Raw genomic sequence first — 25,898 nt, 5'->3', positions numbered from 1 at the left:
CAGGGAGAAATTAATGCTTTCTGATGTATTTTTTTTTTTTTTGCAAAAAAAAAAAAAGTCCTATCTGAGCTACTTGTCACAGGCACCTCTAGGGTACTGTTCATTACACCTTACAACAGTGTTCTAAAATAGATCAGATAATTTGCACCTCCTCTCTGTCTACAAATGCAGATTAAGCATTTAAAATATGTCTGTAAACAGATAGAGATGCATCCTACCCCCAATTAGCATTGAGTCTGTCTTTTCTAAGTAAAATATTACGATTTTCTGTGTCCTACAGTTTCTCTGTGTTGTCTAGATAAATGATATGCATTTTTGGAAAAGGGTTATGTTTATGCTTGCCACCTAGCAAAATGGGATACAGCCCTCTCAGCAGTACTGTAACATAAATAATGCATGTGTTGTCAAAAAAACTTAAAAATTGCTAATCATCAATTGCAGTATCTAAAACAGTAGTTTCATTAGGTAATAGGCAGTTGCATAGGAAATCCTGCTTAAAGAATCAAAAATTTAAATGTAGGAGGAAAGCAGCTGTCTCATTAAAACTTTTTGTATCTGTAACACAGTGTTTCCAAACTTTTGCTTGGAGCACTCTTGGAGAGATGACTAGCAAATATGCAATCATATAGCCCCCTTCTTACTTATATTTCTGACATAATGACCTGAAAACCTTTTTTTTATTTCTTCTGCTTCTTTTTTCTTTGTTCTGGCACTTCTCTCTCTCTTCTGTGGGATTTTTATATTTCTTGTCATTCACTCTTCTTTGTCCTTTTTCCCTCCCCATATTTTCCCTGAAAATATGAATTAACACCTTGCTGTCATGAAGCCACCATCAAAGCTTGCATGGTGACTTCAGTGGACATGTAATTTCCTTCACTGATTTCCACAGATACTTCAGCATTATAGCAACAAAACAGCAAGATGATAGTGAAATTAGCTTTTATAGTGCAATTCAGTCAGGTAAGTTCTCCAGAAAAGAAGGCTCAGTCTTGCAGTAAAAAAATGCCCAGCTTTTCTTGGGAAGGTGTCTGACAGAGGCTTTCTAAGCTTCCACTGTAAGATAAGGCAAAATCTCCAATAAAATCTTGTAATCCAAATTAACAGGTACAGATACACTGGAAAGCTGCACATTTATAACAAGGTGTAAAACAGATCTTTATTCTATATAGAGAGAATGTTAAGGAATGTATTATGCCTACAGGTAAACTCGAAGTTCTGATTAGGCAAAAGCATCTCTTGCTAAAGCCAGACAACCATTGCCTCGCTTCTGGTGAAATTTTCATTTTGAAAAAAATCTTATACGATATCCTTGCATGCAATGAACCTGTTTGGATTCAGTAAGGTTGGTGCTTGAACTGCTGAATTCCATGTGGAATAAGGAACATGTGTCAGCCCTGTTTGCCTTCAGGCCCACGAAAAGGAATCTGTCCATAGTAATAAAATAATTTCTTAGCAATGTAATTTAAACATTCCTCTCTTCTCCCCATATTATGAAAGATATTGTTAAGCGCTGCAAGATGAAAATCAGAAGCAGCTCAGACATTCCTTTTGGCTTGCTGACTTGCTATTATCTTCCAAATCCATGCAAATTACCAACACACAAAAGAGTATTCTAGATGCTCTTGACTTATTCATAAGAGATAAGAGATAGCAGATATGCACAAGCTCCCTTAGTTTCTGAAGGAACTGGAGGTCCTCAGCAAAGAATTTTCCCCAAAGATTTTGAGTCTTTATCATTTTTCATTGGACTGCTAGGGAAGGTCATATTTGAAAGTAACAGTTAATTTATCTGAGATTATAAAGTTAACTGTATTCTCTAAGTTTTTCTGTTACAGTGCCCCAGCAAAAATATTCCAAACATGAAATCCTCTGCCGGATTCTGGATGAGTGTGAAATGACCTAGCTTTGATAAAATTTGTGGGGCTTTGCCTGGGCAAATCAAACCTCGCACAGTTCTAGGGAAAAAAAAAACCAAACAATTAAATAGAATAAACGGTTTTGTGTCCTTGCTGGGGTGATGCCCCAAATCAGCTTGGAATTTGACTTGGGGATGCTCATCTCCAAGGATTTTTCCATCTGTAGGTCGTGACCATTTGAGGATGGAGGACTACTAGCAATCATCAACCAGTCTAAGGTCCTCCCAAACTAAAGTGCTATTTACTCTATAAGGAAACAGTTTCAGTAGTTTTGAGAAGCTGGTATCAAACTCTGGTTTAGGATATGCCTTATAACAACAACAGCAAATCAAAATAGTACAGGTAAAGCTTAACAGCATGCCTTTCAAAGCCCTCACATCTCTTAGTAATATTGCATTCCACAAGAGACAATTCTTTCTGGTATTTCCTGTGCAGTAGGTAACTCCCTTTCCCCCATCCCTCCCCCAGTCCAAGAAAACCTCTTGACCGGTTCCTTACATCTGGAAAGAGCCCAGATAATAGTCATCATCAAGAATAATACAGATTAAATGGATATTTCTGACTCCTGCCCTAGGAGAATATACTGTAACTCTTCACCTGATAAGTTACATTGTCCATGTAAACCATGTGTGTCTTATAAAATAACTTACTAATGGTACTTTTTAAACCATATATTTTTCTAACCTAGAATATCCATGGAGAGAGAGAGAGATACATGTGCATACATTTGTATGTTCAAAATGGGCCCAAATAAAATAATAATGCTAAACTTTGATTAAAATTTGAGTACAGTGCTGCAGCCAATGCTTAATATCTATACAAATTTTTTCTCTTTTTGCTTTCAAAATCTTAACCTCTTGCAAAGCAGAAGTCAAAAAAAAAAGAATCCACAGGATTCCTACAGTTGTATATTAGTTTTCTAAGCCTCAGATGAGGGAAATGGGTAGTTAAAGTTAATTGAAAGCTTTCAGTTGTTAAGTGTTGGGGAGTGGCTCTGCTTATTCACTGTAACTTAGTGGAGAATTCATGTCCATGTTCAGCTCTCTGTCTACCACCACACCAAGAACTTCCCCAGAGCTGCTCCCCAGCCCCTCCAGCTCCAGCCCATGTCAATCCAAAGACTCCACCCTCTCCGGGGCAGCACTTGGTGTTTGTCCTTGCTGAGTTTCATGGAGTTCCTCTCAGCCTAATCCACCAACCTCTGTGGGTCCATCTGGATGGTTGCTCTGCCCTCAAGCCTGTCAACTCATCCTCCCCAGTTTGGAGTCACCTGCAAATATGATGAGAATATACTCAATAAAGCTGTTAAGCAAGACAGGTCCCAGGACAGACCCCTGTTGTTGTCCAGTTGACATGGACATCCAAGTAGAGTATGATGCGTTAACATCACCTTCGTAGACCAACCATCCGACCAAGTTTACATCCAACTAGTTGTCTACCCATCCACGGTAACATTCTAATTTTTGGACAAGCATGTTGTGGGAGACAATGTACATGTTAAATTATCACCAATAGGCTTGGTATTATTAGGGAATATTATCCATATAATATTATCTTTGGTAAACAAGATGATGTTGCTTTCTTATGACCTAGGAATTAAAAGAAGTCTTTTACTTTCCTCATATTTTCTATTAAAAATATTAACTATTGCAAATGATCTGTGTTTTCTGGCTGGAACTGATGTTGCACAGTTTTTGTTTGGGTTCATGTCTAAATATTCAGAGGCTGGCTGTCTTAAAAAATTGAATGTAATTTTTAATATACCAGAAACTTTTTAAAAATGGCAACACAGAACAAGTTAATAACATTTCCATGTAAAATTTTTCAGTAGTTCCTGTTTTTTATTTCAGCTGAAAAAAAACAGTCTGTTTGAGTTTCCAACCAGTAATCCAGTCTTCCAAACCCCTGAAGCAGCAGGGACACACATATGCCACATATCCCATCTTCAGATCTGTTTTCAGCTTAAGGAGGGATTTGTGAATACTTTCTTGCTACACCTGAGTCAATTTAGCCATTTTTATTCAAGGCCATGCTGATCTCTGATCTTTAGCTACTGCCAGAGGTAAGTGTGAAACCAGAGTGTAGGTCAAGTGTGGGAAAGTGCTCATTCCCCTAGAGCCTGGGGCTTTCCATTATAATACTCAAAAATTATGTTATTTTCCTCATGACTGTCTTAGGACTAATGTAGTGCTCTTTTTAATGACAGCAGTTTAAAATAAATTATTTTTCTCATAGTCATATCTCAAGTCTAGGTTGAGCTTCAAAAGCAGAGCAATTCCTGTCAAGTGGCAAGAAACTATGAAATATACTTAGAATTACTGGTAGTCTTTACTCAGAAAAGACTTAAACCAGAATTATGTAATTATTTTTCTTTAGAAGAGCTTGTCTGGTGGATTTACTTTCCTATTAAATGCTAGAATAGTGCAAGTCTTCTAACACACTTTGTCAAATAGCAGCACAGAATTTTCTGAAAGAATTTAATTTACTTTAATTGTGCCTTCCTCTGGGTGTCTTTGTGCCTAGGGAGACTAGGGGCATAACATACTCTTTTGCATTTCTTTCTCTCCAAACAATCAGGTTTTCAAGACAGGAAGTTCCCTTAGACATTTTCTGCACACTCATGGGAAAGCCTTTAACTACTGTCCCAAATAGCACATTAATTCTTAGATAACTGTTTCCTTGTGCAGTTATTCTGATGTTGTGCAATTGTTTTGCTGTTGTAGCTTGCATGAGGGCTTGAGGAAAGGCGTTTCTTCTCATGAAACTGCTCATGCTCCTTATTGCTGAGGGTCATGAATGCTTCACAGATACCAACCAACACAACAGTTCTGTGAAAGAAGTGTGCCTCGTCTCAGTTTATAAACTGAGCAAACTTACATCGAGAAAGGGTTTAAATCCAGGCTATAATTTGTGCCAGGGTGGGTAGCTGAGCCGCAAAATTCTGACCCTTAGGTGCTCACTTAGCTGGGTCCAAATGAGTAGGAGCGAGTCCATCAATTAATACATGAGGCTGTTTCAGTTGCAAATGCCAAAGTCAGTTTTATGATGGGTCATTGCTAATTTATTTGAGCAGGCTCATCCCAAGTTATTATGAGTCATTTTCTGCTTTTTTTTTAATATATTTTTGTCTTGCTGAACTTTCTGTATTAGAGATTACTGCCATTAAAAGAAAAATAGCAGGCACTGAGTTTTTGAAGCTAGGAAGAATACTGATGAAGTATCCAGTGTATTAAAAAGAAATGCTAATTTCAGAGGTACCAGGAGAATAACACATTCAGACTCTTTACCTTAATAGAAGGATATAAAGAGTTATTAGCTTTGAAAATGCAAAATAAAAATTTCACTACATGTATTAGGCACTGAGCAACATACTATATCCAATACATCTCTTACAAAACTGTATATTTTAATATTATTCAGCATTTCTTGTACATATGATGAAATGGTTTTTATTGGTCTGGATTTCAGAATTTCCCTTGTGTGTACTTGAAAACAGACACTCATATCTGGGTCTTTTTGGAGGCCCAGTTAGAATGAATGATTCAAATGAAAATTAATATTGTCAAACATGTTTCTCACAGTACTGGTACCATAGTAACTGTGGACTTATTTTTTAATTATATCAATGTAAATGTGCTCAATTAACCACTAAATATTTTCGTCTTCACAGCCACCTTTGCAAAAACAACCCCTGAGTTAAAAATCTTGCGTTTGTGTTGGATTCCTGACACTTTCTATTTTCTTGCTTGCAGTAAGGGTTTTTCAGTCTGCAATAAGTTTTCAGTGACTCAGATTGTGCCCTCAGTGAAAAACTGCATGAGTTCAAACAGATTGACTGGACTTTAAGTCATGGCTGTGTTTGAGATCCAGCCTGTGAATGATGTGGTGAGTGGGTGACGTCATTTCCCCTCCCCATCTCAGCAGGTCAGTATCCATTACATGTTTGATCTTCAGAACTCACAGAAATAAGCATCAACAGAATGTTTGCCATCAAATAAGCAAATAAAATTCATAATATCCAATATGCAAAAAAGGGATTTAGCAAGAAGATATCTCATTATAGTAATTTTTGGAATAAAACAATATATGTAGATAAGTAATATTCTTGAAGAACTTTATCCTACTTGTGGCTGTAGAGCATTGCAAGCTGAGGAGTGATATTAGAAGTTTCCTCACACTTACTCATTAATACACTTCAACTCAACTTTGGTACGGTTGAATTGATTCCTACTGCAAAATTCAAATAAATGTTCAGGAGTTCTCCTGAACTATTCAACCACATAACTGTTGCATATAGCGACGTAACCAGAAATGTCCTCAAAATTGCATTTTGCCTCCAAGCAGATCTTTTTATAACTGCGGACAGTTGACATTTGTTCTTCTTTTGATTATCACATAACTAAACTGCTTATCAATATTTGTTCTTCTCACCTAAACTGCTTGCGTATTATCTCTGCCTGTTGTTTGTATCACAAATTAGAGACAAAATCTGCTCTCTTTTACACAGGTGTAGTTTCCTCTCCAGCTCTTTCAATCTGAGCTAAACTGTGTTTCCCACTCATTACTTTGCCCTTTTTTAAAAGATTTGTTCCCTCCTTTTAGATATTTAAAAATAAATGTGTTTTGAATGGATTTCTCCTCTTTAAATGGCAACAAAAAAGAATTCTTTGAAATGGTGAAATCAAATGCTAATTTAATTTTTATATCTGTTCCATCAGCTTTTCTGCTTAAAATAATTACTAAATCCACTTTATAAATATGATTAGTGTGATTATTCTAACGCACTTTTTTTCCATTTTACCATTCATTGAAAAAAAAATTGTTCAGACATAAATAGATGTTTCTGAAGGAAGAATTTGGGTCCTTTAAATTATAAAAGCTTCAGAGAAATTATTTTATTTTTATAATCCATCATTTGCCTCTATGATGCCATCAAAGTAATGAATAGTAATTACAGAATGTGTAAGAAATATGAAAAAATATTTTTTTCTTCTTTTCTGAATATCATAATATGTTTAACCTCCGGATATGCTCAAGAAAACAGCATCTTATCAAGGGCAACTAATGTTATTAATCAAAGTAGCTATTTATGACATTTGAACAAATGGCTTTCACTTTACATCCAAGGACAATATAGATGATCCTCAGATATCAGTTGTTTATCACACTGATGTATTTTGTTATCATAATGCCATTACCTTGTCACTGATTCACTGGATGCAAACTGCTTACAGTTTCAAGGCTTATTCTGGTGACAAAATATGAAACTAGAGCCTTATGAATATTCAGAGGCTTTCCCCATTACACTAACTCAGGTCTATTTATAGTTGTGATTTATGGAGCTCATGAGTACAGCTAGAATTTGAGTTCAACATTAACATTCCTTTTATGCGTGACATGACAGTTTATAGTTCCCAGCATCTCTGTATTACAATTACTGGTAAATATAAATGATTTTTTTTAATCCATTGGTTTAAGATAAAAATCATCACTCCAGACCTGTGAGCTTAGTTCTCCTGTATGAGCAGGTAAGGGAGAGGGAGGAGAAAAGAGCATAGGGGAGAACTCACTAAAACTTATCCCTTGAAAACACACAAAGTCTTCTGGTTCCCAGGTAATCAGAGAGTAGGTTCCTGTGTCCAGCTGCAGTGCTCCCCATTAGCACAAAGGAGTGAAAATACAAGAGATGAATCCAGGTAAGGGTGTCATTTCTGTGCCTTATGCTTAGTACATCCCTCTAGTCCTCTCCCGGGTGCAATCTTAGGACACATAAGCAGACTTGTGTCTTGGCTGCAATGACAACTTCTATGAATATCCGTGGCACCCACAGTATGCGGACCGCTTCTGTCTGGCTAACTATCATAGCCAACGGGAGGGTCAGTGTCTGCCCACTGCTAAGAGGGAAGGGAAATGGGAATAAAGAGTGAGAACAAGGGCAAGAAACACTGAGCAGCAGCTACAGAAGTGCCTGCCCCGGAAAAACAGAGAACTTCAATTTCCAATGGGACAAGGAAGCAGGAATAATAGGGGCAGATGGAATCTGTAATTAAAGAGCAGCTCTGGGCATGCCAGGGTAATCAAGTGCAAGAGGATTTTATGAGAGGAATGGGATTAATCAATAATAACCATCGGAAGAGAAGAATGAGGTAGCCTGTCACATATGTAAAGATTGGAGTTTGATACCTAAACAGGGATGCATTAAGCACTCAGTTTGGCCTTTTGGATTGAGGCTCTCATTTCTTCAAGTATTGTCTACAGGTAGGAATAAGATGTAAACAGGGAATAAAGAAGTTTCTTGGGGCATTCAAATCTCAAGTAGCTGGTTTGATTACCCTGCTCGTGCTCTGGTTTAATTTTATTGCAAAATATACCCTTAGGAGAAAGGATTTGTTTTTCCTAGATCATATTTCTAGGGCCTTCTCTTCCACTGTTATTATTTTGACTTTTAATTTTAGGTTGACATTTTTGGACTTTTCTCCTCTTCATTAATATAGCCATTCCTCACTTTCTAAGAGACAGCTTGGGAGTTTGTCTTTCAGAATTGTTCCGTCTAAAAATGTGATTTCAGGGACCTTGGGCACTAAGCTGTCAGCTTTTCCTACTTTCTTCTCAAGGCACATTATCCAGCTTTCAGTCTTTCACTACAGGTCTTTAGTTTATTAAATGTTAGTGGCAAATGGACTTTTGACTGTAGCATCTGATGCAGATCTTCCATGAGCCTCTCTCTAAACTCATCATTACTACAAGGCTGTTTGTAAGACTTGATGACTCAAGAGTTGATTCAGCTAAATTTAGATTATCTCTGGGCACCTGCCTTTTCTACTTCTCGTCTTCAGAGTAGGGCCCTGTAAAATGACAACCCAACTGTGCAAGCTGGACAGGAGGCACTATGCATTTAAGTATGCCCTAAGCAGAATGATTTTAGAAACCATATGTCCCAGGTGATATCCAACATATCCCAACAATAGGTACACCTAAATGCAAGCTATTTATTACCTTGCAAAAGGACTAATAGGCTGAGTCTAATCCATGTAATTTGAGGACTCACTGCACCTCACACAAGCTGAAAGCGAAAAGCAAAATGCAGTTTTCATGGGCCTATCTCCTCATGGGGTTCTCTTAAAGTGTTATGAGGGATTTAAAATTCATCACTAAGCAGGTGGCCGAGTGAGTTCATCATAAAGATCACAGCTGACCGTAAAGTTTGTAACCATGGTTGGCAGATATGTTTCAGAAAAATAAAAATGTGACTGTCCAGTTGAAATATTCTGTCCTCTATAAATAGAAGTAGAAGCAGAAGTTCCAGAATTCTGTATACTGTGGCAGTCACAGACCTCAATAATTTGGTGCATCCAGGTAGAAGTCAGGGACTTCACTAAGCCACATGACTTTTCACCATGAATTCCCCAACTGCAATGGATTTTTTAGACTTTATTCGTGCTTCCCCAAAGCTGCTTGAAATTTTGCATAATTCAGCTTTTCAGGGTGAGTAAAGTTAAGAGGCATGAACTAAAGGAAACTTCAAAAACAGTTTGAATGGAAAATTCACACTTATATCTGGCAGAATGTAGTCATACTTCTACACTTATATTGATGTGCAACTAATGATATTTAATTTTTAAGGAATCATTACTCACGTTAGAAAATGAATAGGAAGACTGGGCTAAAAGAGTGATTTTGAAAATAAAGCTGTATTGAGAGGTTAAAAAATAATTGATCGTTGATTTCATGCTTTTACAACTGTAAAAATAGAAGCAATTCTATTGAACACCATTTCATGAGTGTGCATAGCAGAAATAAGCCTCCTGCTTAGTTGTAATGGCTTACTGACTCATTACAAGCAAATAATAATTACAGAGAGTGTTAAATGTTAATTTAAAGAAGCTGAGAGAAGGGCCTCTAATTGTGTCTTTTTCCTGGCCTTTATCCTTAAAATAAGAGGTTATTCCTTACTGATAACCACGATGTTAAGCTTTTTGTGGACTCATACCGTTGGAATTCATGAATATAATCGACAGATGATTTTGCTCCTAACTCGTATTTGTAATTGCACAGAAAATAATGTTTCATTCTTTCAAAAACATATTTCATATTCACTATTCTCTTTACTACTTATCTTTAAATATGGTGTAGATTCACAGCCCCTGCACAGGGACCTCTTGAAACACGGTATTTTCTATTCTTAGAAAATTAAAATCCACATATATACCTTATGATTGTGTAGCTCTGATCCTGTCTGTTCTGTGAGAGTGGGAGTGATCAGACCTTCATTTCCTTCTCTCTCCCTTTATTTCTTTTTTCTCTTTTTTTTTCCTCTCCCTTTTTGGTCTGGCTTGTGCCTACAGGAGTCCTAATTGAGAGCTGTCAGCTAGTGCAACCCCTGCTGACACTGAACGGAAGTCTTCAAAAATAATTATCTGAAGAGTGAAAGTGACAGAAGAGGAGAGCCATGTTAACTTAGGGATTTATTTATAGTGTTTGAGGAGAGAAGACAGTGTTTATGGAGGAAGAAGAAAAGCTGGAGTACTGTGATGTCCTTGTTCCCCCTTTGGTGTGTTGCCCTGAACATGATGGCCAGAGTGAGTCAGCTCCTAAAGGTATAGTACTATTATTCACAGAAAGAAAGAGGAAGCAATACTCATTGCAAATATACATTCTCTAGTTAACAATGTTAAAACTAATTAAAAATAATAGGTTTAGATAAAAGGAAAAAGAAAACAGATGTAACAACGCAATATTCATATTATGAATAGAGGTTGCCATATATTCTATTATCAGCTAGATATGTCAACATCCAAAGAGGGAGACCCAAGTGCAATACAAGAACTACTCCAGAAGCATTTTGTTTCCCAAAGGAGATAATAAAAAGGTACCTTTTCAACCATTGAATAAGCAATCAGTTGGGATACTGCTACATTGCAAAAAGTAGCTGACCCATGCAACTAACAGTTCTTAAGAGATGCAGTAATTTGTGACTAGCAACAGGGATCAAAGGTTCAGAAGCATAGCTGAGAATATTTTTAGCTTTCATGCTAATAACTAAATGCTTTGGACAAGTGGAAAGTTAGACAATATGCCAAGTTCAGTCCAGAATGTGAATCACAGCAGTCTTTATCTACTGTGCACAGAAAAAGCAAGGCAAGAAGTTAATATACCAAATACATACTACAAAGAAGCAGAAAAAGATGTTGGAAGGGCAGATGTGGGGATATGGTGGTAAAATCCTGATGAAAGAACAAGGTTATATACAGCTCTATCTCAGTGTCCAACCAGTAGTGGTAGGAATCTATTTGTGTCTTCTGTATCACTTCTGGTAAATCCAGCCTTGAAATGAAGTATCCTGAGTTGCTAATCATAAGTGCAACAAGAGATATTATGCCAAAATGTAATGATAGATCAAAACAATCGTATTGCAGTATATCAAGGAAACAAACAGAAACTAAGAGAATGAGACTGTGCATGGGGGATATTAATGCAGTGCAAAATGGAAAAAAAAATGAAAAGACTTGGAAAGCTCAGAGAAGCACCAGATGCAAAGACAAAGCAGCATGCAAATAGGAAATGGCATGCGAAATAGCGGGACATCAATGAATGCACCAGACTACAGAGACTGCCACAGCATTGTGGAAAAGGAAAAAACAAAACTAAAACCCAGACAAATTTAAAATATACAGACAAAACACAATTAGGACAATATGAATTACAAGTAGAATACCAAGTAAAACTATCTAGGCTTAAACTTCAGAAACACCATTGCCTTCAGCTAAACTAATAGGGAATACATGAACTCAGTGACACTGGGCATGGGACAAGAAAATTTCTATTAATAGGTACAAGAGCTAAATTAAAATTTTAAAAAAGCCAAATACTGACAGCATGTCTCTGACAACATGTCTTATGACAGCATTTTGAGCATGTTGAGTACTGCAGGCCCTGCCTCAGAGAGTGGGAGGTGTTTGGTGCTTTGCGGGGTACAGACTGGCAGCTCCATCATCTAATGGTCTGGTTGCTTCCGATTGCAGGAGCCTCCTCTTGGTGTTTCAGGGGCTTGGTTCTTAATAGTGTTTGTATAAATTCAGAAGGAAAAGGAAAGAAAAGAATCAAAGAAAGCAAAAGACATTGCTGAAGTCAGAGGAACCAGAAGCTGGGTAAGTGGCACAGTAATTATTCAGAGGCATAGGTCCAAATTGTTTAAACAAATTAGTGATTAAACCTTACTACCAAGGAAGAAGTAAGAAGGATGGAAGAACACACTTCAGCACTTCAGTGCAAAAAGACTGATTTTGACAAGCTATATTGTGTGAGAAATCCAATTGCCTTGCTACAAGCTGAACATTACAAAGTGAATACTGATGTTCAGGGGAAAAAAATCATGAGAGAAAACTAGCAGTAACACTACCAAAAGTAAACTGATATCTATATTACAAGTCAGTGAGTGTTCTGCTGGCTTTAGCAAATATTCGTGGAGAGACATGACAAGACCGTTGCAGATAAGGACTAAAACATCCACAATCTTTTAGAAGGAATCAGGGACGTAAATCTAAAATAAAATCAAAGAAAGCTGGAATTACATTTAACTGCAGTATCATATTCAGGACACTTGTCAATCTCCCGCTGTAACATGACTCTACAAAAAACAGTGAACACAATACAGCAGAAACCTGTGATTAAAAATGTGAAATAAATTCAGTGACAATTCTTCTTCTCAGATGCATGCAAATGCTTTGAGGCTTGTGGCAGACAAATAAGCAAGCGGTGTGGTTACCTTAGTCAGATTCTGTAAGTCTAGCTGCTGGTCACCAACTCCCCTGTCCTATGCCATGATGCGAATAAATAGGCAAATTTGCAGTGTGATGTCAATGAGTCAATGCTTGGAGCTTTGTTATAATGAAAAGAACAGCTGGTAGCTTTCACTTCGAGGTCCTTATGGCCATCTGAACAGAAATACACACAAATTGAAAAAAGACATCAGGCAACTGTCTTTGCATTTATGAAATTCATACAACATTCAAGGACAAGAAATCACTTTGGCAGAAAACAAGAACAAGCTATCAAAAGGCATTTTAAAGGATCCTCCCAAACGTCTTTAAAACATGCTAGTGGAAGAAGAATGCTGTGAGTGAGATCACTGGTTTCCTACATGAGGGATACCCACAGTATGAAAATAGAGAGATCCTCAGATCAGAATAGAGAAATGCATTAAAAAAACAATAACTAAGTATGTATGTAAGTAGGTATGTACCAGTTCCAATAGAGAGTCTCTAAAACAAAACAAAACAAAAAAGCAAGAACTAGCTTAATGTAAAAAATTACCTCTCTCAGAGGAGTTGAACATCCAGGGAGAAGCTTCACTTCACTTCTGACAGAAGTGCATATAGAACAACCCATTCATAATATCAGATCACTGAGAACAGAAACTTCCTCAAGAATACTTGGAATCCCCTCTGGAATGGAAACCTCTGTCCAGAAAACTGGTGGCATCTACAGTAGCTCACTAGGATGACGAGAGGTGTGGAGAACAGATTTCGTTTTCACACTGCATTCCTCATTTCAGATCTGAGCTCCTTTAGAATCAAACAAAAATTCAAAACCATGAAATTTCTGTAGGAAAATTTCTCTTTAAAAAAATTTCATTTTGTATTGTAGTGAGACTACCTACTTTAATTTAAATTTCTGACTTTAATGGGAACATTAAAAAAAAAACAAACCTTGAAACAATACCTTTATCTATCTTTCTCTACATATATGCATATCCTCCAGATAGTACACATTTTTTCTCATTTCTTTCCACCGGAAAAAATGTGATTAAATCAACATGGCTTATAAATTTCTCTAACTTCAGTGGAAATTTGATATCAAATGCATTCCTGTAGATATAACAGTAACAAATTTGAGCACATGAATCCAAAAAGCTGACAAATAATCATTATACACAGCAGAAACAACCTCTTTTGTATAGACTGCTATTTCGATTTCTGGGAACCAGGCAAGTTCCCAGGCACAACCACGATGACCATTTTAGACTTAGCAATGAAAGATTTTGGTCATACAGTGCCAAACTTCATAGTTTTTATTTGCAAGTTTTAATTGCAGTAAATCTGTCCAGATTGCCTAGGAGTGAAATTCCAGCAGCATCACAGGAAACAATAGCCGGTCTAATGGCCACATTCAACAATAATGAACCACTGGGTGGTGGTGTGTGGGGGGGTGTGTATTAAAAAAAAATCAAAGAACATACACTCTGATGAAACAGCACTCTCAGTGATGGTCTTCACAGCACCTCTGTATAATGTTGGATGTCAACATGTGCATCTGCCTTAGCGTTACAGAATTTTACATTACTACAGCTAGGCATAACGAAAAGAGATGCTGAAAAGTCAAAGTGTACTGTCAGTGTACATAAAACCTGACAAAATTGCAAGTTAGGGTTTTTTTTAGGAAAAACAATGTATTTTGAATGAAGCAGTGTGTTAAACAAATAACAGCTACATAGTCATTCATATATCATGGCAGAGGATGGATGTATATCTTATAAAAATGAGAATTTATTATTCCGTCCCCAACAGAAGACAGAAATATAGACAAGGAAGTACACATTTGTCTGAGACTGAGATGCAGGATGGTCAGTAACATTAGCCCATCCTCAGCAGCTCTCCAGCATGGCATCACCAATAACCTGTACAAATTCTCCAGAATGACAGATGGAGAATTATGCCTGAAAATTTATGTCTTGTGCACAGCAGAACAACTTTGAGAAAAAGAAAACTTAATATACAGCCTAGTCTGACTTAATTGCTATTTTTTTAAAAAAAAAAAAAAAAGAGAGAGAGAGAAAGGGAAGTTTTCTGCAGGCTTATTTTTTCAGTGGCAAAACTTCTGGGCATAATCTAGGTTGTTACATACATTAGAAGTTTATGAAATTCATGATGATATTATTCATGTTAAAGTTGACCACTGCAAGCTAGATCTATTTTGTTTCACTTCTAGAAAATACTTCAAAGCAAACTTTAGGAAATGGTGTGACATTTCTGATATACCATCAGGCAAGCTAATGGTAAAGAGTGATACCAAAAGGATATGTGGTTTGTTTTGAGAATGTTGTCTGTTCTAAGTGTATTGATTCTTGAACTTCTGGATGAATAGAGATTAGGGAAGAGAGGGAATGGGAATTTCCTCCCATAAACATCTCACCTTTCACATCAGTCTCAACAGGAGCACTGCAGATTGACAGGTTACAGCGAAAGCTCTTCTGACAGCAAGTATCAGAGTCAAATTCTGTTCGTGACACTCATAAACAGCACTTGGTAACTTACTGTGGTGGGCATAATGTTTATACAAAACACTTTGGTGACCCTGGTCCTACCTATCTATAATAAATTCAGGGCCAGCAAAGGGCACATGTACAGAGATATGGTATGCAGATAGGTCCTTGCATGCTCAGTGAGATACAAGCTCCATTCAGTTCTAGTTTCTTCAGGCACAGCATCACCCAGACATGACTGTGTCACTTCCAGCCAGGAGCCTGGGTCTATCTGCACATCCCAAAGAAAATAAACTAGGGACAGAGATTATGCATTTTTCACAGAATTCAAACCCATTGCCTCTTTACCTCTTACTATACAGTAGCATTAATTGTAGAACCAGGGAGCTTGTTATTACACGTGGATTTCTTTCTATGGGGCATTACAGACCAGCTACTTCAGCCTCTTAACTGTCTATCTTGTATTCCTAAGCAATTCAGAAGACGTAGACCAGCCCTGGGGATCTGTCCCAGCTCACAATACTCTGAAAGTCAGCACAGCTCTCCTGCACAGACTGCTGCAAAACACGGCATTGTGCTTAAGAGCAAGCAGGAGTAATACGTGGGCATGAGGAAAAGGGAAGCACGGACTATTTATTCTACTGGGTAGAAGCCTCAGGTGCATTATCTGCCTAGTTCCTTCTTCTGTAAATATGAAAGACTGAATAGGGAAGGTCTTGAACTGGGAAAGTCTGAAGAAGAGAAGTTGCATATTTATTAATGGTCTTATGTTGTGTGTTATTCCAGCTACTCTGAATAGCACACTGCAGCCAAAAGGTAATGCTACTCATCATCATTTTATTTCACATTTATCCGTCAAGATATCAGGACAGATTTTATTTTAATGCAGCAATGAAGTGCCAACACTGAATCAGATCAAAGGGAGTACTTACTTTAAATCACAGAGTTCATACTATTTTGCTCCTGTGTTCCCACAGACTGAAAATTCATTCATGTGTTCGGTAGCAGTAGCGAAGAGTTTAAAAGATTTTCTCTGTGTGTGCATGTGTTTATAATCATTCTGTAATTACTGTCTTAAGTCCTGTAACTTTTTAAAAATAACATCATCCTATTTCCTTCCCAGGCCTAGCTAAAACCTGCTGCCTCACAGATCAAAAAAAAATATTACAGAAAAAGAGCTTTAACTAAACAAAACTACATTTAGTGTGAGAGGAAGGAAGGATACAGTTAAGAGAAGACAGTAGGAAAGAATACTTTATTTCCCTGTGCTATCAGATACTACCTACTGCTTCAGTCAGATTATTGAACTAGATACACTAATGATTTTCTTTGTCTCAAAACTTGTTGAAATTCAGTGTTCATTTTGTAAAAGTTGTGGGTTTATTTGAAGTGTTAGATTTTCATGTTTCTCCTGACAAGGATCAATAGCTACATTGGAGATCTAAAGCAAGTAGACTGTTCTTCACAGTTCAGGATGCAATGTGGCAGGGCAATAAAACCTGTCATATTAACAGAAGTAAAATATGATATAAAATATTACACTGAAGATTTAGAGCAATTCTTATGGGTCTCTAAAAGGGTACATAGTACTTACAGAAAAAGTAAGCAGCAGTGTAAAAAGCATGAATAAACAAAAAAAATGTTAAAGCCTGAGTCACAATGCAAGTCATTTTCTTTGTGTTTTATTTTTTCTTTGTAGAAGAAAAAAATACAGATGTCTGCATTATATTCTTCTGTGTTCTTAAAAAAAGAACAGTGTGTTCTTTTGCAAGGCTTCTATGGCAGTCTTTTTCTCTGTTGGATGTCTAGATTTAAAATGAGCATCAGGCATGTGTCTCTAACTCCTTGTTATATAGATTTATCATTTGAAAGTGGGGAGGAAGTCGAAATAATGGTATCAGTCCTGGACCTTAGAGAAAAATGGCATATCAGCTCTAGGAAATCCTGCTGCTTGGTAGTTAGAGCATTCATCTGAGGAATGAGTGAAGTGGACTGATTCTCCAGGCAAATGAGTGCTCCAGAGGTCTCGCTGGGAGAGCATTTAACCGTTGGCCTACAGGGAGGATGAAGCAGCATTACCTCCTGCCCTCTGTACAAAGCCAGAGGCAGTGTCCTGACCAGGGACCTTGTGCCCCAGGATCTGGTCAGGACCTTGGAATCTGGTCCCTAAGCCTCAGCTTTCTCAGCCACATTTCTTTCTTTCTGTTTCCCACTGCACTTAATTCTTCGTCTTTAAACTTCATACAGGTTAGATAAGATATGTCCTTCACACCACTGGTGGTCATGACTGAAATATAAAGGTGAGGGTGTGAGTGCAGTGGTAGGGGAGACAAGTAGGGGACGTGTGGAAAGAGATGCCCTTTACACACTTCCTCACATTCAGTACTCCTGATTCTGGGGATGTGGTACGTCTGTCAGGTACATCAGTGCACATTAAGCAGCGTTGCTTGTCAGCCATAAGCTAATTACCCAGCTGGACCTCAATGGAGCCTGTGTGTGGTCTCTGCTTATATGGCATGACTGACCTCCAACTGGGATACATCAAAAGTAAGTTCATTGCAGTTAGCTTAAGCGTTTCCTTGCTCCACCACTGGGTTTCTGCAGATCCCATTACCAAGAGTGCGTGAACTGCCTTGTCAGCTGGATCAGATTCAACTGAGGTGAAAAGAGACAAGGCCTTCTGAAGAAGAATAACTTAGGAAACAACACTATAGATTTCCCCAATGTACTGAACAAGATTTCTATGACCTAAGCTTCTGTCTCATAGATTCACTGGATTCTCACCCATTCAGCCAGCCACCTCTCTATGAAGACTTTGGCTTTATATGGTAATTGATAAGAACTACCAATATCCCTTTCATATTTGTGGACAATGGCCCACTAACTTCTAGGCTGAGAGTGCTACCTCCATTTACAGCCATGAAACTGGGGTGGCTTCCTCTTTTTCCTAGCCTGAACCAGAATAAGACTAGCAACCAAGAAGCAACCAGCTCAGCTTCCTATTTGAAATACTCAGAGATTTCCATTGTTACATATTTTTTCAACATTTAATAAGCTTAGATCTTTTTCAAGTTCAGTATTGAAAAGGGTGCCCACATGAAAAATCCACTTTGTAACTGGTAAGTTCATTAGAATCATTGATAACAGAAGAATCCTCTTCTTAAATTCACTGTGAACCTAATCAATTTTTTTCTGTCTTGCATTTGTTTGAAGTATAGCACGTTTGAAGCCAGATCAGCAACAATCAACCCAAGTCTGGATTTTTTAACGAATTTGACCATACAGTCCTTACTACATCCAGAAGACTGTCCTCACTAGCCGTGTTTCTCTTTTCCAAAACGATAAACAAACCGTTTTAACAGACATGACACAAGGAAGATTTTTGCTTCTTGCTACGGATCAGCCACACTACTAGGAAGGATTTAATTTAAGCTGTACACTAAATTAGAGTTAGTAGTGCTGTGCTACCTTCCCAGAAATGCCATCATACAGAGTGGTACTTCCAGGAATAATATTGCAAAAGCATGGCTACAACCCAGTTGTTCAGCAAAGAGCCAGGTCTCTTCTCTAATCAAGAGAAAACTCTCAGCACAATGGAGCCTTGCTGAGCATCCAGCACTCAGGACATGTCTGCCACCTTCCAGTGTTCCAACAGGTCCTGCTCCATTCTCCAGCCCTGCCTACACCGAGCTAGAAATCCCTATCCTCTCTCCCCCAAAAAACAAACCTCGGCTTCCTCTAGGGCTTGGAGATGGTGTCTGGGAAGGAAGGGAAAAGCTTTTTTATCTAGTCCCCGTTGCACCTACAGCAAAGTTATATGCTCCATGGTATAAGCCAACAAGTCCAGGGTTTGGGAGAAGGCTGTGTGGCTCTGGAGCTGAGCCACTTTATGTGAAAGCCAGTGCTAGTGCAGGAGATGAGAATCTAAGTTTCTCATGGTATATCTGGTCTGACTTGATATAAACTTTAGATATTTGTGTCATATACATTTGCCAATTGTATCCTCCAGCAGTTTGTGCATCTCTAGAGGAAAAAAAGGACAGCCCATGGAATAACCTACCTTATCTGCACAACAGTCAGTGTCTAATGTTGATTTCGCTATGAAGATTTCTTTAATGGAAAAACAGTATAGTTTAGTTTATCATTTGTTATCAGTAAACATGCCTGTACTGCTTTAAAATATACAGTTGTATATCCTATCAGGTTTTCATACATCAAATTATTTTATTAGATTACCTAACAAAATATTTTGGCAACTGCCTGTACGCAGTTGCTCAGACTGCAGAAGGTGCTGTAACAAGTACCATGGCACTTATTTCTGTTTTGCCTAAAAATATCTCCTTTCCACATCACCATAGACGGATAGTAAATATTCGGGGACATGCTATACAAATGTTGTGCACCTGACATCAAAATGCACCTCCAGCCGTATCATCGTAACTTGGCGATTTGTATGCTTGTGGAAAGGAGTGAAAATTAGTTTATTTAAATGGCAGATGAAGTATTCATCAAAATAACACCAATAATTTTCATACTTCAGTGATTAATACTAATGGAGAAAGTCACTCTGGAGTGACTCCCCCGCGAGATAATCGGCTTGAACCAGGCTGAACCAATTTGGAACAAAAAAGATATTCCCTCACTCCTCTGATCAAGAATTTATCTGCTTTTTCCCCAGCTGAAATAAATTAACAACTAAACTGTGTGCAGTCTATGTAGGTCACATAGTTGATGTACTACCTACTGCAGCCTCCTGCAAGAATTCATTTGTTAATACTGAACAGCTGTGACAGTCCCCCTGCACTGGAGTCATCTGTCCAGAATGTAACGCTAAAAATTCTGGCTGCTTCTTTCCAGCAAGAGCCACTTCCAAAAATCAGGTGAACAGGTGTGTCCTGGTTTGGCCCAAACCAGGCCAATTAGTCTTCAAGAAACCAAGGTCACTGCTAAATTCCTCACTGCTTATGAGTGAAGAGCCGAAGGGGGGTCACACCTGCAGGGAGGAGCAGACAGGGTAGGTGACCCAAGATTGACCAACGAGGTATTCCATCCCATACACGTCATTCTCACTTTCCTATTTATTACTAACCCACTGCCTCCTGGAGGTGGGGCCCAGGAGGGAGGGGCCCTCCTGTCTCCCACTGATTGGTACCAGCTTTGCCAATTCTCCAGTTAAAAGCCTGCAGGTGTGATGGCAGGGGAGCTACTGCATTTTCCCCTCTGCCCGTGCTGGGGGGAGCAACTCTGCCTGAGGAGGATTTCCAAGCTCTCGATCTTGGTTTTGTATATATTTGTATATACTTAATTATTTCTATTATTATTACTATACCCTTTTTCATTATTATAGTTTATTAAAACTGTTTTAACTTTCCAACCTATAAGTCTCTCTCCCTTTTCCCTTTCCCTTTGGGTGGGGGAAGGAGGGTTAACAGAGAGCATCTGCCACAGGTTTAACAGCCGGCCCAGCTTTAAACTGTGACAGATTCAATGGCGCCCAACGTGGGGCTCAAGAGAAGCTCCAACAGGTTGCTCTGATAAGTTGAATCCTGGCTCTGGTGGGAGGAGACCCGGAGAGCTCAGCTGAGAGAGTATCAGATTTCTTCCTTTGAGATTTAGGAGGGGTTGGAAATTAAAACAGATAGTGAAAATGGTGATGTCATTTTTGAATGCTGTGTTATCTTGTCTTTTTATAGAGTTTCTTTCACAGTTGAGTATTGCAATGATGCCTTACCTGCTGTGGGCACTGTGTTATTGCTTGCTTCTTATGAATGTTTATATGCAGTTTAGCAGTGGGCGCTGGTCGAAATGTATTGTTTTGGTATGGGGTTTGATACTGATTTATGCTGTGATAAACTGGGCAGTTCCTATTCCGATCTCTTATCTCTATGACACAATGATGGGCAGCTTTAATCGCGAATCAGTAGCAGCGACTTCATCTGCACGCTCCAGGTGTCCTTTAGCTAATTCTGTTAATGATTACACTTCCAGTTTTACTTTGGGAAATAGTACCTTCTCCTTTTCTGCCAAGCTGGTTCCACTAGATTTTGCGAAATTAGGATGGTGCTGTCTAGGTGGCATGTTTTTATTTTTGGTTGTCCTGAATGTGTTTCTGATGTGGGATAAGATTAAATATCGGTGCAGGGACAGTTGTAGGTGCTATGCAGCCACCTCAGATCCTACAGTGTGTACTGCCGCTACAGCCACTAAACCCACTGAAACCTCGGCAGCCTGCACCACAGCTGCTACACCCCCCAAGATGGCCACTGCAGCTACTCAGACTCTCAGCACTCCCATGACAGCCACTGCATCTACTCAGACCCCAGCATCTATCGAATCTGTACCAATTGCTCCTGTAACCAGGAAGAAATACCGAAAGAAATCAGCTCGTGAAGAGAAGGATGATGACTCAGAGCCTTCTAAGACAGAGCCATCATATGACCCAGGTGAGGGCCCTTCTCAGGCAGAGTTAGGGCCTGACACAGATGGGGGTTTCCTCAATCGTCCTTTTAAAGCAGACCCATCACAGAAGAAAGGTCCTTCTAAAGCAGAACTATCACAAGAGGAGGACTCGGATGTAGAGATAACCTACCACTCCTTATCCCTGAAGGACCTGAGAAATATAAGGAAAGACTTCAGCCGTTATGACGGTAAACCTATTTGGGCTGCTGAACTGTGGCAAGATATTGCTGCTCGGCTAGAGAAACTAGTCGTGAAGCCACGTCATGTAGATGCTCATGTACCTAAAAGTCGGGCAACTGAGGAACATCGAAACAACCAACAAGCGGATCAAGCTGCTAAAGTGTTCCAAATAGATTTGGACTGGGAACATAAAGGTGAACTATTTTTAGCTCGGTGGGCTCATGACACTTCAGGTCATCAAGGGAGAGACGCAACATACAGATGGGCTCGTGACCGAGGGGTGGACTTAACTATGGACTCTATTGCACAGGTTATCCATGATTGTGAAACATGCGCCACAATTAAGCAAGCCAAACGGTTAAAACCTTTGTGGTATGGGGGGTGGTGGTTGAAATATAAATATGGGGAGGCCTGGCAAATTGACTATATCACACTCCCTCAAACCCGCCAGGGTAAACGCTATGTGCTTACCATGGTGGAGGAGACCACTGGATGGCTGGAAACATACTCTGTGCCCCATGCCACTGCCCGGAACACTATTCTGGGCCTTGAAAAGCAAATCTTGTGGCGACACGGCACGCCAGAGAGAATTGAGTCGGACAATGGGACTCATTTCAAAAACTACCCTGAAAGCAATGGGGGGTGGAACCTTTAAAAACTGGGATAAGCATATAGCACAAGCTACCTGGTTAGTTAATACCAGGGGATCTATCAATCAAGCTGGCCCTGCTCAGTCAGACCTTCTACATACAGTAGAAGGAGATAAAGTCCCTGTGGTGCATGAAAGGAATCTATTGGGAAAAACTGTCTGGGTTCTTCCTGCAACGGGCAAAGGTAAACCCATTCGTGGGATTGCTTTTGCTCAGGGACCTGGATGTACTTGGTGGGTGATGTTGCAAGATGGTGAAGTCCGATGTGTCCCTGAAGGTGATCTGATTCTGGGTGAGACTACTTAAGTTGTTGCTGCATAAGTGTCTTTCAGGTTAAGACAGTGGTGATGAGACCGGAGCTAGCTTCATCAAGTGGCGTCCAGTAACCTCCTCGAGTCTGATATCTTTAACCTGCAACCTGTGGGCACGAACCATGACAAAAGAGAGACTGCTAGTCAGAGAGGCTGCTGAGAGACTGCTAGCCAGATGGAAACCCACAATCCTGAACTAAATTAACTTGATGAACTTTTTGCATAAAGATGAATCATAAACTAGTGATATGTGTATATATATTTGAAAATGAAAAGGTAGTGGTGATCTGAGTATGACGTGAATGGTATGGAATAAGGGGTGGAATGTCCTGGTTTGGCCCAAACCAGGCCAATTAGTCTTCAAGAAACCAAGGTCACTGCTAAATTCCTCACTGCTTATGAGTGAAGAGCCGAAGGGGGGTCACACCTGCAGGGAGGAGCAGACAGGGTAGGTGACCCAAGATTGACCAACGAGGTATTCCATCCCATACATGTCATTCTCACTTTCCTATTTATCACTAACCCACTGCCTCCTGGAGGTGGGGCCCAGGAGGGAGGGGCCCTCCTGTCTCCCACTGATTGGTACCAGCTTTGCCAATTCTCCAGTTAAAAGCCTGCAGGTGTGATAGCAGGGGAAGCTACTGCATTTTCCCCTCTGCCCGTGCTGGGGGGAGCAACTCTGCCTGAAGAGGATTTCCAAGCTCTCGATCTTGGTTTTGTATATATTTGTATATACTTAATTATTTCTATTATTATTACTATACTCTTTTTCATTATTATAGTTTATTAAAACTGTTTTAACTTTCCAACCCGTAAGTCTCTCTCCCTTTTCCCTTTCCCTTTCCCTTTGGGTGGGGGAAGGAGGGTTAACAGAGAGCATCTGCCACAGGTTTAACAGCCGACCCAGCTTTAAACCGTGACAAGGTGTCTCTCACATCCCCAAGATCTGGCTCTGGGCTCCAAGATGCCGTTTCCAAGTCCAGCTGCACCGCTTCCTTCAGATATGCTGGGGCACAACAAAACGCATTGTCATTATCATTTCTCCGGCAGAGTGTGGGTGTAAATAATGTGCCCACATTAGCGAAGCCCAGGGGATCTCCATGAAAACATTTAATCGTTGACATTTAAGCTCCTGATGCTGACAAGGGAAGCAGCTGACTCCTGACCTATTACTAATGGTTTTTCAAGGTAGGAAGCAAGATTTTTTGCCTTGACCTGGCTAGAAATGATACAGTGACAGCAAATGCTATTGTATCTTTTCTCTTTTCCCTCTTTCCCCTCCTGAGCATAGCTTGCAGTTCTGTAACCAGATTTTGTCTTGACCTTTTCTCATTTATGTTGCATTGGGGGATAGAACTGACTGAGGAAATGCCAACCTCACAACCCACTCCCTAAAGTAGCATAGCTAACTTCTTTTAGGTTGTAAAAAAGTAAATCTAAGAAACCTCTTGGATCATGAAAGGGAAAACAGAAGACCCCTATAGGAAGTTACACTAAAGTGACATTGCATTTCTCACAGCGTCCTGAGCATCCACATGCACACTCTTTGATCCATACAAATAGTTTCATTACAGCCTCTTATGAATCCAGCCTCCGTGTCCTGTGCAAGACAGGAATCAACCCTCTGTAAGCACTGCTGTGCTCACTGCAGGCTGGGTTTGGAGTATTGTTTCCTTGTCCCTGGCACATCCCATCTGTGCCAGAAACAATGATATGACAAAAATTGAGACTGGTCTAAACTTTTCACCAGTCAGCAGCTCTTCCAGGCTCCTCACTCCCAGCCCTCAGAGCACTTTCAGTGCACAAACCACAGTCCCTGGTCTGCAGCAACTCCCTGTCAAGCCTTCCTGCTCAGAGCAGCCCAAGCCCACCATCAACCAGAGACTCCCCCACCTCTGGTTTTGAAGTGACAAACAACCCTTAAAACAAACATTGCAGTGTGCTGGCTTCGTTTTGAACTAAAAAGCATCCCCAGTAGCGCCATATGAGTCTGAGATCCAGTCTCCCCTGGCCACCCAGTTTCCACTGAGGCAGTGGCATCCCGATGGCAAACCCATATGATCAGCTGCCCTCCATCCAGCCCTTAATTAGTCACAGTTTTGGTCCCAGTTTTGTGACTGATTTTGTGCTGGCTCTGGCTTTGAGTTGTGCTTCATTACAAAATGTGATTTGGCTTAAAGGAAAACTCTTAAGTATCTGGCTTGTCTTGTGGGAAAAAACTCATCATTCTTTCACTGTTTTTCTTCTAGAATAATTTACAGGATTTATTCTCGCTAGGGTAACCATATATAGCTCCCATTACATCTAACATGACTGATTGGCTGCAGAAAAGATAGAAAGCCTTACATCACTGCATCATACAAATTAAAGGCTGATGACTGCTTGGCCCATGCACAATTAGCAGATTAACTTTGTGTCATTCCTCATAAAACAAAACATAGCATTTTGGTTACAAAACCGATTATTTCATTTGCCATCTTTGCTATTTTTATGTCATCTATTGTGGTGGGGTAGAATTTGGAAATTTGTCTGGGTTTATTCTCATTACTAAATTGTAGGCTTAGGATCTGGTTCAGACTGACTCCAGCATGGTGTCAGTTTAAGTCCCTATGGGAACCATGGGCTGGGTCAGACGTTAGGGTGCTTTCCTGCATCTGCTGTAGACCCTCTGTGTAATCTCGAGGCAAAATGTTTTCTCAAGCTGTTATTCAGTTTTTCTGTTGTAGAATAGATATAATATTGAAATAATTGGGATTTTTATGTAAAAAAATACTATTAATTAGAAGGACTAATATTATATTATCAGAAAATATTAGCTCTACTTCCTACCTCTGGACACTGATAGTACAAGTAGCTGTCACACTAACTTGCACCGATAGTTAATGCAATTGATACAAGGAAGATCTAAGCAGCCTGCCAGAAAATGGAAGGTTTCATCCTCTTCTAGCATACATCCATTAAAAGATATTAACGCATACCAGCTATGGATGGTATTCCTTTTAGTTCATGCTTTTAGAATTCATAACCCAAGCAAGCACTTATCATAAAACTTTGCTCATTAACATAACACTGGGGGCTTTTAAATGCTTAGAACAGGCTGCCTTATCCATATGAGAGTGTA

Source organism: Nyctibius grandis, chromosome 2 (genome assembly GCF_013368605.1).
Source record: "Nyctibius grandis isolate bNycGra1 chromosome 2, bNycGra1.pri, whole genome shotgun sequence".
Lineage (NCBI taxonomy): Eukaryota > Metazoa > Chordata > Aves > Nyctibiiformes > Nyctibiidae > Nyctibius > Nyctibius grandis.
This window is presented reverse-complemented; position numbering follows the sequence as displayed.